Source organism: Poecilia latipinna, unplaced genomic scaffold, assembly GCF_001443285.1.
Source record: "Poecilia latipinna isolate Pla-1442-1.1 unplaced genomic scaffold, P_latipinna-1.0 Scaffold1193, whole genome shotgun sequence".
Classification (NCBI taxonomy): Eukaryota; Metazoa; Chordata; class Actinopteri; order Cyprinodontiformes; family Poeciliidae; genus Poecilia; species Poecilia latipinna.
The window spans coordinates 1-15906 of NW_015113809.1; the positions used below are offsets into that span (position 1 = coordinate 1).

Genomic DNA, 15906 nt, shown 5'->3' on the forward strand with positions numbered 1-15906 from the left:
CAAACAAAACTAAATATACTTGGTAAGATTGTGTGTTTTTGCAGTGTAGATGGATAGATAGAAAACTTTACTTTTCATCATCTCTGTCTCCCACATATCACTCTTGTACATAAAAATGCTTAAAACATTAAAAACTTAAATGTCTTCTGTACCCAGATGCAGTTAAACGAAGGTAAATAAAGTAAATAAGGATGCAGATCTGGAAAAAATTAAGAGCCCACATTACTGAGTCCCATTGGAAACCTCCTAATTATTGCACCAAACATTGATTTCTGAACTCTTTGAGTTAAAACATTAATATAGTTGTTTCTAAATGAATATCAAATTGTTTTCTTTACATTATTTCAGGTCTGAAAGCGCTGAATCTTTTTATTTTGACCTTTTCTCATTTTCTGCTAATAAATATTACATTTTTGCTTGTAATTTCAGAGACATGATGTCAGTAGTTCATAGAACAAAAGGACAATGTTCATTTTACTCAAACATATAGATTTAAAGAGTAAAATCAGAGAAACATNTCNTNTTAAGTGGTCTCTTCATGTTTCCCAGAGCTGTAGATCTAAATTTAACCCAACAGCAAATGATTAAAGATTAAAGTCAGTCTTGATGTTATTTAGACAAAATGTAATATTTATTAAAATAAAAAAATTTAATTTCTTCACCTATTTATAAGAATTACAGACCCACACAATGCAGCTCATAAAATATCATAAAATAAAAAATTTGTTGTGTTTCTCTATTAAGAGAAAATTTCACGTTTATTTTTAAAAGTGGGATGATGTGAACGTTTATATGTAAATACATGAACTTACAGTCAGGAAGCCAATTTCTATTTTTCCTCATTGTTTGGTTGAAATCAATGTTGCATTTATATAAATGTATATATTTTTGTATACAGCAGCAGATGGGTGGGTACTGGTATCGGGCTTAGGATTTAAAATGTTTCCCTTCATATTGTTTCTACTGCGTCCACTGCCCCACCCCTACCTGTTGCTGCACACCGCTAGTCATCTTGGAAATGTTTCTGTGACTGTAAGGTGTTTTATCTGAGCAGATTGGACTAATTAACCAGCTGGTAGCTTGTTAAACTGCAGGTTTTATTCTATAAAGAGTAGATAAAAGTGTTTATATTCTGGATAATAAGACTGAAACTATACCACTAAATTTGTCGAGTGTTTTTGTTTGAGTCAATAAATAAGAATAATGGATTGATTATAGGTGATCAGCTCAAAAGAACAACAAAATGAAATGATACAGATGTCATTATTATTACTTTGACAATCAATTTGCACTTTTTTTAATCAGTTATAAGAATAATGGTGTTTTTCCGTTTTATTAGGTCACATTTTTGTTTATAATTATAGTGAGAATCTCGTATTTCTCCATTCTTGAATTTGATTTCTGGATATTTTTGGTCTGAAGGAGCATGAAGAATGAAAACATATTTATATATCTGAACTTTATTCACTTTAGCTCTATAAAGGTTGTATCTATCTATTCTTTCATCCATTTCTCTCTCCATCTGTGTCGCTGTCCATCCCTCCATTAATTTATCTATGATCCATTTATTCATCCACACATCCAGCCACTCGTCTGGTATTCATCCATCCATTGTGTTTTTTTTTCCATGTATAAAACCTTCCATAACTCTTTTGATTTATTTAATGTTTTAGTTTAAGTTTAAAAATGGGTTTGCAAAATGAAAGTGACTGGAGGTCAAATACTCTACAGGCCAACTGAATTGTTTTTACAGTACATACTGGGATTTTTTTTTCGTCCTTGCATAAATTAGGCTTTCAGATTTGTACCAAAACGTGTCGCAGTTTCTTCGTAAAACCTGATGCTACGTCGACTGAACCGAAGGTTTAAGCTAAAACACATTTCTCATGTGAGAACGCGGCTAAGTCTGATTACAAGTGGAGATTTATGAACGCCGCTGTGTTGCTAATTACGGCTCCCCGCGTACGTGTGGGAGGGTTTAGCTTGTTTTTTTTGCCCCTCTATTTCATCAAATCAAGATGCCGGCACGCTCATCTGGAATTAAAAGCTCCACATGCAGAAATACCGCCAGTTGTGCTAATTGCAACTCTTTTGTAATTAAAAACACTGAAACAATTTAATTAACGAGACTTTTCCCGGGCATCGCCGTTAGAATCCCGATCAGCTGCAGCGAGACGACGGGCACGGCGGAAAGCGGCGCAGTTGCCCTTAAAAATGCCACCTCTTCGACATTAAGACGCCGCCGGCTGGCTGCACGGTTTTCTCCTATCTCATCCCTTCCTGCACGTCTCTGGGGGGGGCGGCGGTCTCTGCAATTAACACTCTGGCAGTAATTAACACCGTCTCGAGGCGACCAATGGCGCGGAAAGGATGAGGGCATAACGTGAAGTGGGGGAAGGTGCAGCGCCGGCTTGTCCATGTTTCCCGTTCAGCTGCCATTTTGTGCCAGTCTTAGCACCTAAGATGGTGGCGGGACTGTGACTTGCCATGCGGGAGAGGAGGACAAACTGGCAAGGGAGGGGTCAGAGACGAGGAGGATTATGGGATCGAGGAAGGAGTCTTTTATTTTCATTCTTCTAGTTGGTGCATCACTACCAAGACGGCGAGGGGGGGAGGAGAAGGAGGCATGATCGTCACATCGCTGCCCTACATGCACATTCAGGAGGAACTCTCCCACTCACAAACATGGCACAGGAAAAAAAAAACAAAGTCACAGGAGGGAAACACAACTCCACATGTCGGTCTGTTCATTAAAAAAAATAATAAAGCGTCCAAATGTACACACAGTGCCCCATGCATGAGCAAACACACACATTCGCACAAACAACCAACACAGCCGTTCTCATGGTATGGTCTGCCCCTGAGCATGCAAATGACATTCATTATGCAAATGCATACAAATCAGAGCCAACCATCTGAGAATCTGAGCTGGGGAAAAAAAACACAAAGAATGAAATTAAATGAATGAGGGGGGAGGAGGGAAGTACAGTCCGGTCAACAGAAAATGGATTATAACCTGCTTCATTAGGACACAAACTGGCTTAAATCTCGGTTTTACACTGATAAAAATACTCGCACTTTGTCTGCTAATCAAGCACTGATTTTATATAGCAGCTGGATAAACCTTACAGCATGCTGAGTGACGTTGCGTTCTCTTACTCTCACCAGTTAACACCGTTTAATGTGACCCTCTAAGAGCTTCAAATTGGGAGGAATTGAGCTCAAAATGTGCCTGAAGGGTCACGTAATTAATACCGAGTTTGTTTCTTTTTCACGCGGTTTTAATGGCACCTTTGAGTTTCTTCGGTTTTTTGTTATTTAGATGTCCTTTTGTTGTATTTTTTTGATTCCACAAAATCACCTGCAAAAAAAAGAAGGAAAAAAAAAAGGCTTCCAGTGGAGTGGAGATGCTCCAAACGAGGCAAAGTGCTGCTAATTGCCTTTTCGCGGTGGTCTTTGTTTTGTCTCCACCTCTGCCTCTGCAGGACGCGCTCTCTGAAACCCAACAAGAGCTGCAGTCTCATTATGTGCTTTTATGAAGGCTGCCATAAAAGAAGCCAAACCCTGATGAGTATGGATTAATATTCATGTGAGGGTGGGGAGGGGGATGAACGTGTAAACACTCGGCCTTTATGTGCAGGAGCCTGAAACATGCATGAATCTGCAGCAGTTTGCTGCTAAATGCAGAACGATATCACAGCAAGTTACCTGTGTGAGGTTTTATAAAGGCCACGGCTTCAAAAACAAACGCTCCCCCCAGAGGAAGAATCGTCTCTAACATCATGGGGAATAGAGGCACACACCCTCCCCTCCCACACCTGTTGCTGGAAAGAGTTACACTCAGTCAGTGGAACAAGCTCCTCCTTTTTCACCGATCCATCCAGGTTTGACTAATGTATATTTTACTATTTTTATGTCTGCCTCTCTTTAAGGTTATCCTGATGCAAAATAAATCACTGAAGTTGCTGTTTATGTGTTTTGATAAATATAATCGTAATTTTAAAGTTATTTTAGCTGATGAAATACTGAAATCCAGATGGTAGTTTCTTAGTTTTTGTTAAAGTATTTAAAAGGAAAGACCAACCAGCAGCCTATAAACACCAATATTAAAGTTAGAAAATACTGAAATAGTTATATTTTAAATTGAACCTAAGCATCATTAGCAGTTAGCAGGGCATTAAACTGGTAAATAATTGTTTATTACATACCCAAGACGAGGGCTGCCCACTTCCTACTGACTGGACATGACAATAAACTGTAGAACTTATGACGACGTTTTTGTTCCTGAGCATTCATGCCATCCCTAAACGGAAAAATGCCCTGGGCAGAGAGCCGTATCAAAGCTATTATAGCTCTCTGTCAGTTTATAAAAAGTAGAATCACAGAAATTGTTCATATTTTTCTCAATAAACATGTTGATGGATGTTTACCTTTCTGCTTAACTCTGTTTATCAGAATAAAAATAATTTTAAATTACACATTTAAATTAAAATTGTGATTTTCAGTGTTTCATTCTTGTGGCACCAGTGGGAATAATTGCTGCTTTCGTTTTCTGAGTTAAAGAAATTAGATTTTTGCCATCGTAGTTTTACAGCAGCAGGACAGGCCCATTTCCACGTTGCATTTCAAAAGTATTTCAAATACGAAATCAATTTCACTCTGAGGAATTTCACTCTGAGGAAAAAAAAAAGATATAAGATGGAAAATTGTTCAAAGTAAAAAATATCTAGTACTGAATCTCTTCAACTATATAAAATATAAAAACTGTATTAAACTGTAAAAAAATATACATGCCATGTTTTCTGGGACTTTTCTGGAAACATATGGGATTGAAATATTTGTATTTATTTTTGAATGAGACGATTAATCTGAAAAGAATAATCCCTGATTAGACTCAGAAATGAGGATTTGTAAAGTGTGTGTTTTAAAGCATTCCTGAAAAATACTTGACACCAAAAATGTTTTAATATTTCTGTGAATGTGACTCTTACTTTTGTGATTTTTGTAATGTTTTCTCTCAATTTGCCATAATAAAATGTGTTCTGATTACCTTCTCATTTTAGTGACTCTGTTTTTAACATATTTTTCAAGAACAGCAGATCTGTGAGGTTTGAAATCACTCATGAGTGTTTAGTTTGAATTTAACCTTTTATAAAAAAAGAAATGAGCACACAGATGCTAGCCCATAGTGTGAGTTTGCTCTTTTTAATCCCAGTTATTGTCTTTTCGCCCACAGCGCACACAGATGCGTCCCTCCCCTCTCGGTAAAATCGGCGCTTATGTAACGCAGCATCATACCTTCACATCATTGGTTAGCAGCAGCTGCCGTCCACCTCCAGCCCGATCCGCTGCTCTCTGGGCTCAATTTCCACGCCGTTTTCCTTCTTCCTGTGCAGGCGTGTAATGGGATTCTTGTTACTTTCGGTTATCTAGCTTTATGAAGAATGTACGTCACTCATACAGCTAGATAACCAAAGATAACAGACAACCCCTCAGGCCTGCAGCAACGAATGCGCGACAGAAACCTCTGGATGCTCCTGGAAGGACAAACGGCCACAGAAAGCAGAAGACATCAGAACTAATTCACCAAAACAAAGCAAAGCTAATTTACTCTGGAATATGTGCCAACCAGCAGGCAGAGGTGTAAATTAAGATAGTAATAGTCTCACGTTATATATGTGGAGGTTTAACACAGACGACTGATCACATGGTGATAAACGCATCCCTGTGAAATTGCTTTAACAAATAAAAAAAAAGCATCTCTAAAGATTCACAAGGCGAAGCTGCTGGGAAAATGCATCCTCTAAGCAATTAAATGTCATGCAAATGAAATTTGAATTTTATTGCAATTCAAAGCAAAACCATACAGTAAAAATCTGATTTAAAAAAAAAACAGCAACATTTTAATGAGGAAGTAGATAAAGCAGCAACACAAAATTTAATAAATGTTCTAATTCTACAGGAAGTGTAAATCTGTACTTATAATAATGGAAAAATAATAAACATTACACACTATTGTGCATAACTTCCTGATGTACTAGTTTACACTAATTCTAAGAAATTGGAATTAAAAAACTAAAGTGTTTCAAACATGTTAAGGTAATTTTTGGAAGTAAAGAAAATGTTAATTTTTGTACTATGTGATGCATTTGAGAAAAAAATTATATTACAATTATTGCTGGAAGAAATTAGAAAAATAAACTTTATTTCAATGTGTGAGAGGGAATTAGTATTTTATTACAGCTTTTAGTAAACAGACTTTTATTTATTTTTTAATTAGCTTTCTTTTGGGTTTAAGTGGAGATGAGAAGCCTAATTAACACTCTACATTATCACAGAGATAATTATTCTTTCTTTACAGTGTGGTGGAAACAGGCCACTGATCCCATTCAACCCCACAGGCTGAGCAGATTAATGCCAACAGAAAACATTAAATACATATGTATTTATGAAGGGGGAACATGGTTTATTTTGCAGCTGCTTCCCTTTAATCAGTGTTTGGGTTTTTGCCAGAAACAGCCATTGCTGCAGATCATTTCTCTGCGTCACGTCTCCAGGCCATGACGCACTCTGAAGGTTTTTATTCACTCAGACAATTTCTCTCTCTTTTTTTGTAGAACTCCAGGAACGTTTTTCATTAATTTTATGGGTTTTTTTATTATTATTTTCATAAATGTTTTTAACTACATGCTCTCTGACGTACTTATTTATTTGGCGTTGTATATTTTTAGATTTGACAAAAAAAGCGACGTAGTTTGTCTAGTGTGTTTTTAATAAACCTTTTTGTCTTCATCAATTCTTACCTTATTTTTAACTTTATTTAAATAACTTGTATATACATTCATTTGTTTCTTTTGATTCTACATAACAGACCTGTAACGCGGAATAGTAATAAAGTGTTTTCCATGTCTTTTATTTGAATAATTGTAAAGTTTTTAGCTTTTATGGCAGCGATAGAAACGATCCCGACCGGATTTAGCGAACATTTCCAGACTGAAGTTCTTTCACCTCCTCATTTCTGAAAAGTTTGCGCCACAATGCAGCGGGATTGTGGAAATGTCTGTCAATCATATATTCACCTGGAGATTTGAAGGGTGTCTCGATCTTCAGCTCTACAAAAAACAACAATAATTAATAAAAATAATTAAACAAATATGGTGCGCCGGAAAATAAAGTTGCACACGGCTTCATCCACGTGAATTTCTGGGTTTTGGCGGAAATATCCTGGGATGATGGGAACTCTGTGGTAAAAGCTGCAGGTTGTATCGCTCTGCAGCTTCCGTGACTCTGCAGATGCTGCTGCTGCTGCTGCTGCAGACTCAAAGCGACGGGCCCCTTCTCCATCTCAAACATGCTGTGCGTCTCAGCGCATGGCTCAGCTGCCAAAATCTGGATTCTTTGCCCATCTTTGGACTTCAAGGGAAATTTCACGGTAGAAAATCGCATATTTATGCATGGAATAATCGAGTTCAATCTCTGGTTTTCTTGATTTGCGTAAAGATTTTGTGATGAAGCAAAAATACACAATAACAAAGAAAAATAACCTAAAATTATCTCAAAACTGATGGGAAATAAGCAAGGCTTCACTTTAAAATGATTATTTCCAAAAACTGTAACATTTTAAGTTAATATTTATATACAAAAGATAAAAGTACAGCAGAAGTAGGCTTGAACTTCCAGAGAGATTAAACAGGCCTTACGTAAGAGCCCTAGCTCCATAATCTCAGCCTGCAGGAAGTCCTGCTGCTGCTGGACGCACAAACCAAAATCATGCCTTAAATTTCTTCGCCTGTTCGTAATGTAGGCTAACTCTTAGTATGCAGAGTAGGCCGGATGCATTAGCAAAATGTTGTGAAAGGTCGCAGCAGCAAACAGGACAAACTATGCAGCACGAGGGTCATAACTCCTGGAAAAACCCCGCTGTGAAGTTGAGATGCACAATAAAAACTGTCACATGTGTCTCTTTACACAGTATATGGTGCATCATGGACTTATGTAACACTCGAAATAGTAATGAGAGAGCATATGGCAGATCCTGAGACAGTTTTGCATGGATACATTCAGGTTCATAAGATTTGAATCTGCGAAAACAACAGCATCTAAAGTAAATAACCGGATGTCTTTCATGTGGCTTTCTAAAAATTTGCTAAACGCGGCGCAAATAAGGATATTTGCATCCTGTGGTGCAATTTATTGCGGTTATCATTTAAAAACTGTGTTGTGTTGAAGCTGCAGATCTCCAAACAAACGTGTTTGCAGCCACAAGTGAAGCTGCACGTCTCTTGCTGCTGACATCACATGATGTTCGGAGTCTTTATCTCAGATGCTGCTGCTGCTGCTGCTGCGCACCATGCATGCATCTCTAACTCATCTCAACACAAACCCGCCTCCCTGGAAACAAATCCGGATCAAATTTATTCTATAAATCTTCACCTGATCCACATCCGGAGCCAAAGATAATAAACGATACACATATTTTTATTTAGCTCAGCTCGGAACACTTAAAGGGCAGCTGCAGCTTATATTTTGTTTGTTTGTTTGTTTTTATATCCAGACGAGATCAGAGTGTTGATAAATTATGTTTTTAAAGAGGAAGCAGGTCTTACTCTTTCCTCCTCGGGGGCTCCAGGGCGGGCTTTTAGGGGGTCCTCCTTGTAAGCGGCGGTCCCTCCGGGTGTGCTGCATGCTGGGAGCCAAATGAACGCGTTCATGAGCTTTGTGGCGACGACGCATCGTGACGTCCCAGCCGGCGCAGTCCATTTATGCTCCTGACGGGTCCATCCTCCGCGTCCACAGCTCCGGTCCTCCCCGCTGCTAACGCGGGGCTTGGAGCCGCCCTCACGCCCCGGACAGCTACATCTCCACCAGCGATGTCTCCCAAAGTGACTCAACGTCTCGTTTGTCCAAATTCATATAGCTGCGTCCAGAGGAAGACCACACCCCCATGTGGGTCGGTGAGGTAACACTGTTCCCACCCTCTTAGCTTTTTTTTTTCTTTTTTAATTTATGCAAAACGAAAGATCCCATTATAATACGAACCGTAAGCCTGGCACCGCTGCTCACGCCCCCCAACAGACGCATGCAGAAGTGCATCAACCATGCATGCCTCTGACTCTAAAGGTCAAATATCCTCATTTTTTCCATTTCCATATAGTCCAGCCTTCCAACTCCCAGTAGTTAAATTAATTTCCATTAAATGAGTTAAACTTCTTCAGACTGATAGTCACCAAACAAGTGGTGCATTTGTTTGGTAATACTGTAGCATTTACACTTAGAAAATATGCAAGTTATACTTTTTATAATGTGTTTTCTCTTGGTGAAATGTCTGTTTGACATAAATCATCATCATCATCAAACACTGGAAACAGATGAAAGTTGCAGAAGTGAACAAAACTCTCTTGAAATTGAATTTTTGAGAGTAAGAAAACTGAAACAATTATAAATCTTTCCAAACTTTTCCAGCCTGCAATGTGGCTGATATGTAACCAACATCTGTTTGAATGAAAACCTGGTTGCAGAAGTTTATTGGAAGATATTTTAGTTTAATTTCAGCATTTGTTCCTCATTAGTTCACACCAATTACATAGTGGAGATTTTTAACATGAATATTTTAACATAAAGTAAATATGTACAAAAGACAATATTTTTTCTGTCATTTAATTGTTTCATCCATCCATCAACTTTGCACCACATTTTTGCTCATTCCCACTTTATTTATCCACAAAGGAAGTTAAATCCTGTCATAACTCATCCAACTTTCTCCAGAGTCATGGATGATGGTGATGCTGTTAGCAGAAAGGATCTCCTGTAGCAGTCAGTCTCGCAACATATCAGAAAAGGCCTCTGACAGAAGCATGTTGCTGCATGACAGTTTCATAAAATGACAAGCTGACAGGTCAATATTCAGGCAGCAGAGATGATATTTCACAATAACATGTCCTGGATGACACCATCAGCTGTTGGAAAGCACTTCTGCTAATCCACCTCATTTGCTTTTACCACTGCTTTTTAAATCTCTATCCATCCAGAAGAGTTAGCTTGAACCTCCTTCTTCTCTCTGCTCTGCATCCATGAAGTCTCCTCTCCAACTCATCTGGGATTTGTGGTTTTAGTTCAGATATTATTTGACTTCCTGAGCTAATATTCAGGTCCTGGTTGTAAAAACAATACCTCGTTACCATGGTTACAAATCATAGCAAATGTCCAAAAGTAAAAAAGTAAAAGCGGAAAAGTCTTTCCAGCTGCACGGCGTCCAGAATATCCAGTCAAAAGCAGCTCCACAACTCCTTTTTTTTTTCAGATGTAACTGAGATTTGTGTTAAAACGAATAAAACATTGATAAGTTTCAAATACTTGTAAGTTTTGATGCAAAAAGAAAAACATTATAAAAAAAACATCAAAATCACCAAAACAATGGGTTCACTTGAAGAAAATGAAAGTTTAATGACCAAGTTTCCAGAACTAAATCTGATGGGGTCACTTAAAAATGGACAAGGAGACGACCTTGAAGTTTGAAAGATTTGGAGATTTTTTCCTGGGCAGACAGTGAAGATATTACTAAGTCAAGATGTGGCCTCCTGCTAGACACCAAGGAAGATTGAATGATGCAATTAAGTCAAAAGTTAATTCAGCAAAGTGTTCGACCAAGGGTGAACAGACATGGTTATTGCAGCTTTTTATAGTTTCCCCTGACAGAGTTGTTTGTTTTTAATATAAAGGTGTAACATTTAAAATGATTCATCACAGCCTAAATTATTCAAAACCCTGGGAGTCACTGTAGTAACAGCAATACATAAATGTCTTAAGCTTCATTTAGAGTTCAGAAATGAAAGATTTATGTCAGAATTTGTTCCGCTGTAAAGAAAAGGAGATTTATTTTTCTGAATGCAGTATCCTGGAGACCAATCAAACCAGAACCCTACTCAGGGATTTAAAAGTTCTCTGCATGGACCCCCGCTGGAGGGTAGAAGAGAAGCTAAACTACTGACATGTACAATCAGACTGCAGCTACAGAAAACCAATGTCATTCACTTGGCTCAGACACAAATAAAAAGCTGCAGGTCAAGCTAATTAATGGTTAAACATGTAGGAGGATGTGTTACTGATTAAACAGAAACATCAGCACGTTTCATAATGACAGTAAAATTTGCTTTAAAAGAAAGAATATTTTTGTAGTTAAGTCAAAGTTTCCAAGTGATTCTTAGTCCTGGGAAATGAATTGTTTTCGACAGAGATGGATTTTAGTGAGAAACTTACCTATCCTCCCTACCTGTGTTTATATCTATGGAGCGGATTACTTCCTGGATGGATCATCTTTAAAATAAACGAGTCAGTTTAGACAAGTTGTTCCACAGTCATCCGACATATTCCTGTTTTTAATTAAGTAATAAATTTTTATTCTGTATAAACCGTAAAGAAACAGGCTTGAAGATGTAGCCATGTTTCATTTATAAGCTTCCTGTTTCAGTGCCTCCTACATCCATCTTCTGTTTTTAGGCCAGGATGTCATATTACAAAGCCATTTTTAAGGTTTTGGAACTTTAACGAACCACAAAAATCACTTGTGACCAAAACCAACACAAAAGCCCATCTGTCCAAAATATCTTAGAGGGCATGTATTAAGCAAAGTTCAAATTTTTCATGATTCTGTGCTTACATTTTGTGTTTCTACCACTTCTGAAAACATCCCAAGTGCTTAAAAAACATGTAAAGTAGTTCTTGGCAATTTTATGTTTTTTTTGTGTCTGGAAAAGGAGCCACTTCAAAAAAAACCTTCTGAATGTAACGTCACAAATCAGCAGTCATTGCCTGTTCTGTGGCAACGCCAGCGAAGCCCAGCCAGTTACCTAGCATCAAAAGTAGAGTTCCAGCATGTTTGGTTACTGCTGTATTCACTGTACAATGGCTGCTGGAAAAGATAAGTGTTTTATTGTTAACTTACCATCCAGAAACCACTTGCTGCATTTTTGTTGGTTGTGCAGGAGGCTCCACTAATGCTTTTCAAAGATGTATGATTGTATAATTGCGCATCTGTTTGCAGCCATATTTACAGTTTAAACGAGTGTAAACGTCAAGATGCCAGCAGCGTTTTATTTGGATTTACAGTGACAAGAGGCCCTAAAACAGCTCATTCTGACAGGAGGTCAGAATAGGCAAAGCTGAACAGACTAAAACCTCACTGTCCAAGAATGATTTTGTGCAAAAAATGTAATGTTTGTATCGCCCATAAACCTATCCTAACCTGTTCAAGGAAACATAGTAGATCACCTTTAAGGATTTCAGTAAATTAGCATCACAGCTACAGTCAAACATGGTAGTGGTAGTGTCATGATCTGCGATGACGCTGTTTTTCTGGATCAGTCATTTAATACTTAAAAATTACATAATCAATGGAACAAAATATAAAGTTTTGTGGAAATTTTTGTATTTTTAGGACGAAAATGACCATAAATCAAATCAATCAATTCAAATTTTCCCAAATCAGTTTCTTTCAATAAAAACTTATTAAACTTGAACAAAAACTGCAGGTGTGTGTCTGTGTCTGGTTAAAAACATATTTGTTTTTCATTCAGTGGGTAGAAAATCCAGACATTTTACTGAAATGTAGAAATACTTCATAATAAAACTACTCAAGTAAAAAGTACAGCACTTCTAAATTGTTACATTTTTTCAAAAACCCAAGTAAATATAACTGAATACTACCCAACTATAATCACTCTGCTTACAAAATGATAAAATAATAATATAATTAGCTTCACTGACTCCAAAACTCAATAACTGGAGGATCCGAAAAAGGGACTGGAGTGATTGATGGCTGCTTTCCAGCATTTCTTCTTCTTCTTCTCTCCTTTGAGGCGTGAGAATCAGACAGTCTTCTGGCTGTTTTGGATCAAAGTCTGTCTCAGTTTCCTCCATTGTTTTACCGCTGCCAGGCCAGACGCCGCACGCAGCAGACTGAGCGGGAGATTCACTGCGTGCGTGGACGATCACGCAACTTGAGCTTTAGCGCACGCTGGAGGTGATCTGGAGGTGTGAACCCCCAACAACTGACCTCTCACTGTAAATATAAAGTGTAGATCAGAGTGGGTTTTGTCACCCACTCAGACCTGAGAGCGGGTTTGTGCCACGCATGCAGATCTGGCAGCCTTTCACCCCGCGTCGCGCCAGTATTCAAATCGCGATCGGCTGGATTGAAAAGGAGCTTAATGAGACGTGCTGGTGTATAATGGGCTGCGGGAAAAGCAAGCAGCAGCGTGACTTAAGTCATGAAGCACAAGAATTTCAAGCATTTTAAAAAATTTTGCTCATTTTCTCCTTTTTTCATGTCTTATTTCAGCAACATCCATACTGTGACCTGTAAAGAAATTTGCCTCAAGACTCTGAAAGCAGAATCTCGTATTTGTTTTGTGTATTTTAAAGTTGTTTGGACTTTAATTAATTCATCTGGAGCTCTGAAAACGACCAGGAACTCTCTGCCGTCCTCTCAACATGCAGCTGAGATTTAGAATCAGCACAACCCACTAAGAGGAGTTTTCTTGGAAAGAAACAAGGAAATGTGCTTGATTTCCAAAGCAATATATCTTGAATTGAAATATTTCATTTGTAGTCAAAAATTAAGTTTTTCAGTAATTAACAGATTTCCTTAACACTGTAAGAGTGAACTGAAGCATTATTCTCCTTTTTATTAGATGTAATTATTTTAGCAACAGATTTCAATCCACCAGAGCTATTCTTTTAAAAATAAAATAAAAATATATTCTTGTCTCTCTCAGATTTCTGCAGATTTTTGTGTTTTGCAACAAGTTGTCATAAAGCTATTTATATTAACAACCTTATTCAAACTGTAAGTAATAAAAATTATGATTTTTTTTGGATAAGATTAACTTCAATAATTCTAGATTAAACCATCACAAAATCTATGATAATTTATTAAAATGATAGTGCTGCAAACATTTAAGATTTATTGCAGATGAAGTATTTGGACCTTCTTCAAAATATTTTATATTTTACGTCTTGTGATTCCTAATAACTTGCAATATTTTTAAAATATAAAAGAATTTGTAAAAAAAATAATGATCCTAAGCAGTTTAATCTTATTTTATTTAATATTTCTGTGTAGGTTCATGACATTAATACTATTAATATGTCTATTGAGTACAACCTAATTTGTTTCTAAACACTTTTCAATTGACTGTTTTTTTTATCTTAGAAAATAAATTATTCAGTTGTTCAGAAATAGCGTAATATATTTAATTCTCCACGATTCAAACTTTGATTTCTGTTTAAGATTAATTAAAACGCCGCGGTTCGTTCAACAGGCTGTTTCTTTACCTCTGACTAAATGGAAAAACTATTCCGGTCAATTTGAAAATAAATGCAACTGAACGGTCATAAACACAGATCGGTTTGCAGTTTAATAACTTTAATTATTAACTTTATCAAGACATTAAAAGTTTTCCTCCAGGACTTTAAATTTCCCTTCAAATTCTGAGCACTATCTCGCATTTTTAGTGTTCAGCTTGATTTGCAAAAGCTAAGATGTTTTATGTGTGATAAAATAGTTCTAAAACAATATAAACGAAAGGAAATATTTGTTTAAAGATATTATAACGCAATGCTGAATATTTACGTTCACGCTGCCTCGTGTTTATAACTGTTGACTGAAATCAGGCGGGATGTATCTTATTTTCTACTTTTAAAAAATCTTCTTTTTTGGACTGTAGATACATTTGTTATTTTTGAAACCAGCCTTAGATGTGCATATTAGCACAACAGCTGCCAATCATTGGTATAAAATCCTGATTTAAATCTCAATATTCATTGTTGCTGCTGGAAATTCGGCAACTTGTTTTAATCTTGACTAAATATCGCTATAGGAGCAGCTCAAGTGATACGAATTATAATAAGTACAATTGTAGATGCTAGGCAGCATTACAAATGAGATAATTTTATGTTGTCTGAGGGTAAATCACGTTTTTGAACGGATAATGAAATCCATAGTAATAACATTCGTCATAATGATGGACTTCAGCTGGACTTCTTTCTTTTGTTTTTAGTGAGTAAACAATATAAATTGTACGTGTTCTGTTTAGCCTGTTTGTTGCTTCAGTTGTTTTTATTAAGTAAGGAATGAATTAAGCAGAAAACGGTCGATCAAATTCAGATTTCTTTTCATTTGCTGCCATCGTGTGGACATTTTGTGCATTGCAGGAAGAGCCCCGGTGGAGTCATGATTTCTGATGTTCTGCTGCCCCTTCAGGTCAAACTTTGCATAGCCGCATCTTTTAGAGTGAGTAAATCCGGGAGCGGCACTAATAAATACATTTCTAATCAAGCGGGATAAAACAAGGGCTGTTTTTGAATAATGGTTAGTGAATTTCTGTCTGTCCGCTTAGGCCGAAACAGGACAGATTACACTTCAAGTAACAGAAAAAAAAGATTAGTGCAGTTTTCACTAAAAATTTCACTTTATGCTGGAAAAACAACAAACATGTAGGTATTTAATAAATGTTGGTTTGGCTCATCTTCCTCTATATTGTATTAAGAAAATACAACACAAAATCAAATAAAATGAAACTTTTTGCAAGGATTTTGGGGTTCAACACAAAAAATTAATGACAAAGTTGATTGATTGATTGATTGATTGATTGATTGATTGATTGATTGATTGATTGATTGATTGATTGATTGATAGTCAGCTGGCCATTCAGTCAATTGGTTGGCCGGCTGGCTTGTTGATTGGTTGGCTGGTTGGTTGGTTTGTTGGTTGGCCAGTTGGTTGGCTTGTTAATTGGTTGGTTGGTTGGTTGGTTGGTTGGTTGGTTGGTTGGCTTGTTAATTGGTTGGTTGGTTGGTTGGTTGGCTTGTTGATTGGCTGGTTGGGTGGTTGGTTGGTTGGTTTGTTAA

The 15906-nt window shown here is 37.1% G+C and overlaps 1 long non-coding RNA gene across 1 annotated transcript; it reads right to left on the bottom strand.

The window, feature by feature from the left end:
- Positions 1 to 1983: 1983 nt before the first annotated feature.
- LOC106960546 (uncharacterized) lies at positions 1984 to 8934 on the bottom strand. Its single transcript, XR_001427594.1, has 2 exons — positions 8607 to 8934; positions 1984 to 5537 (listed from the first exon to the last, which is right to left on the bottom strand). It is a non-coding gene; the product is annotated as an uncharacterized LOC106960546 (long non-coding RNA).
- Between the last annotated feature and the right edge of the window lie 6972 nt (positions 8935 to 15906).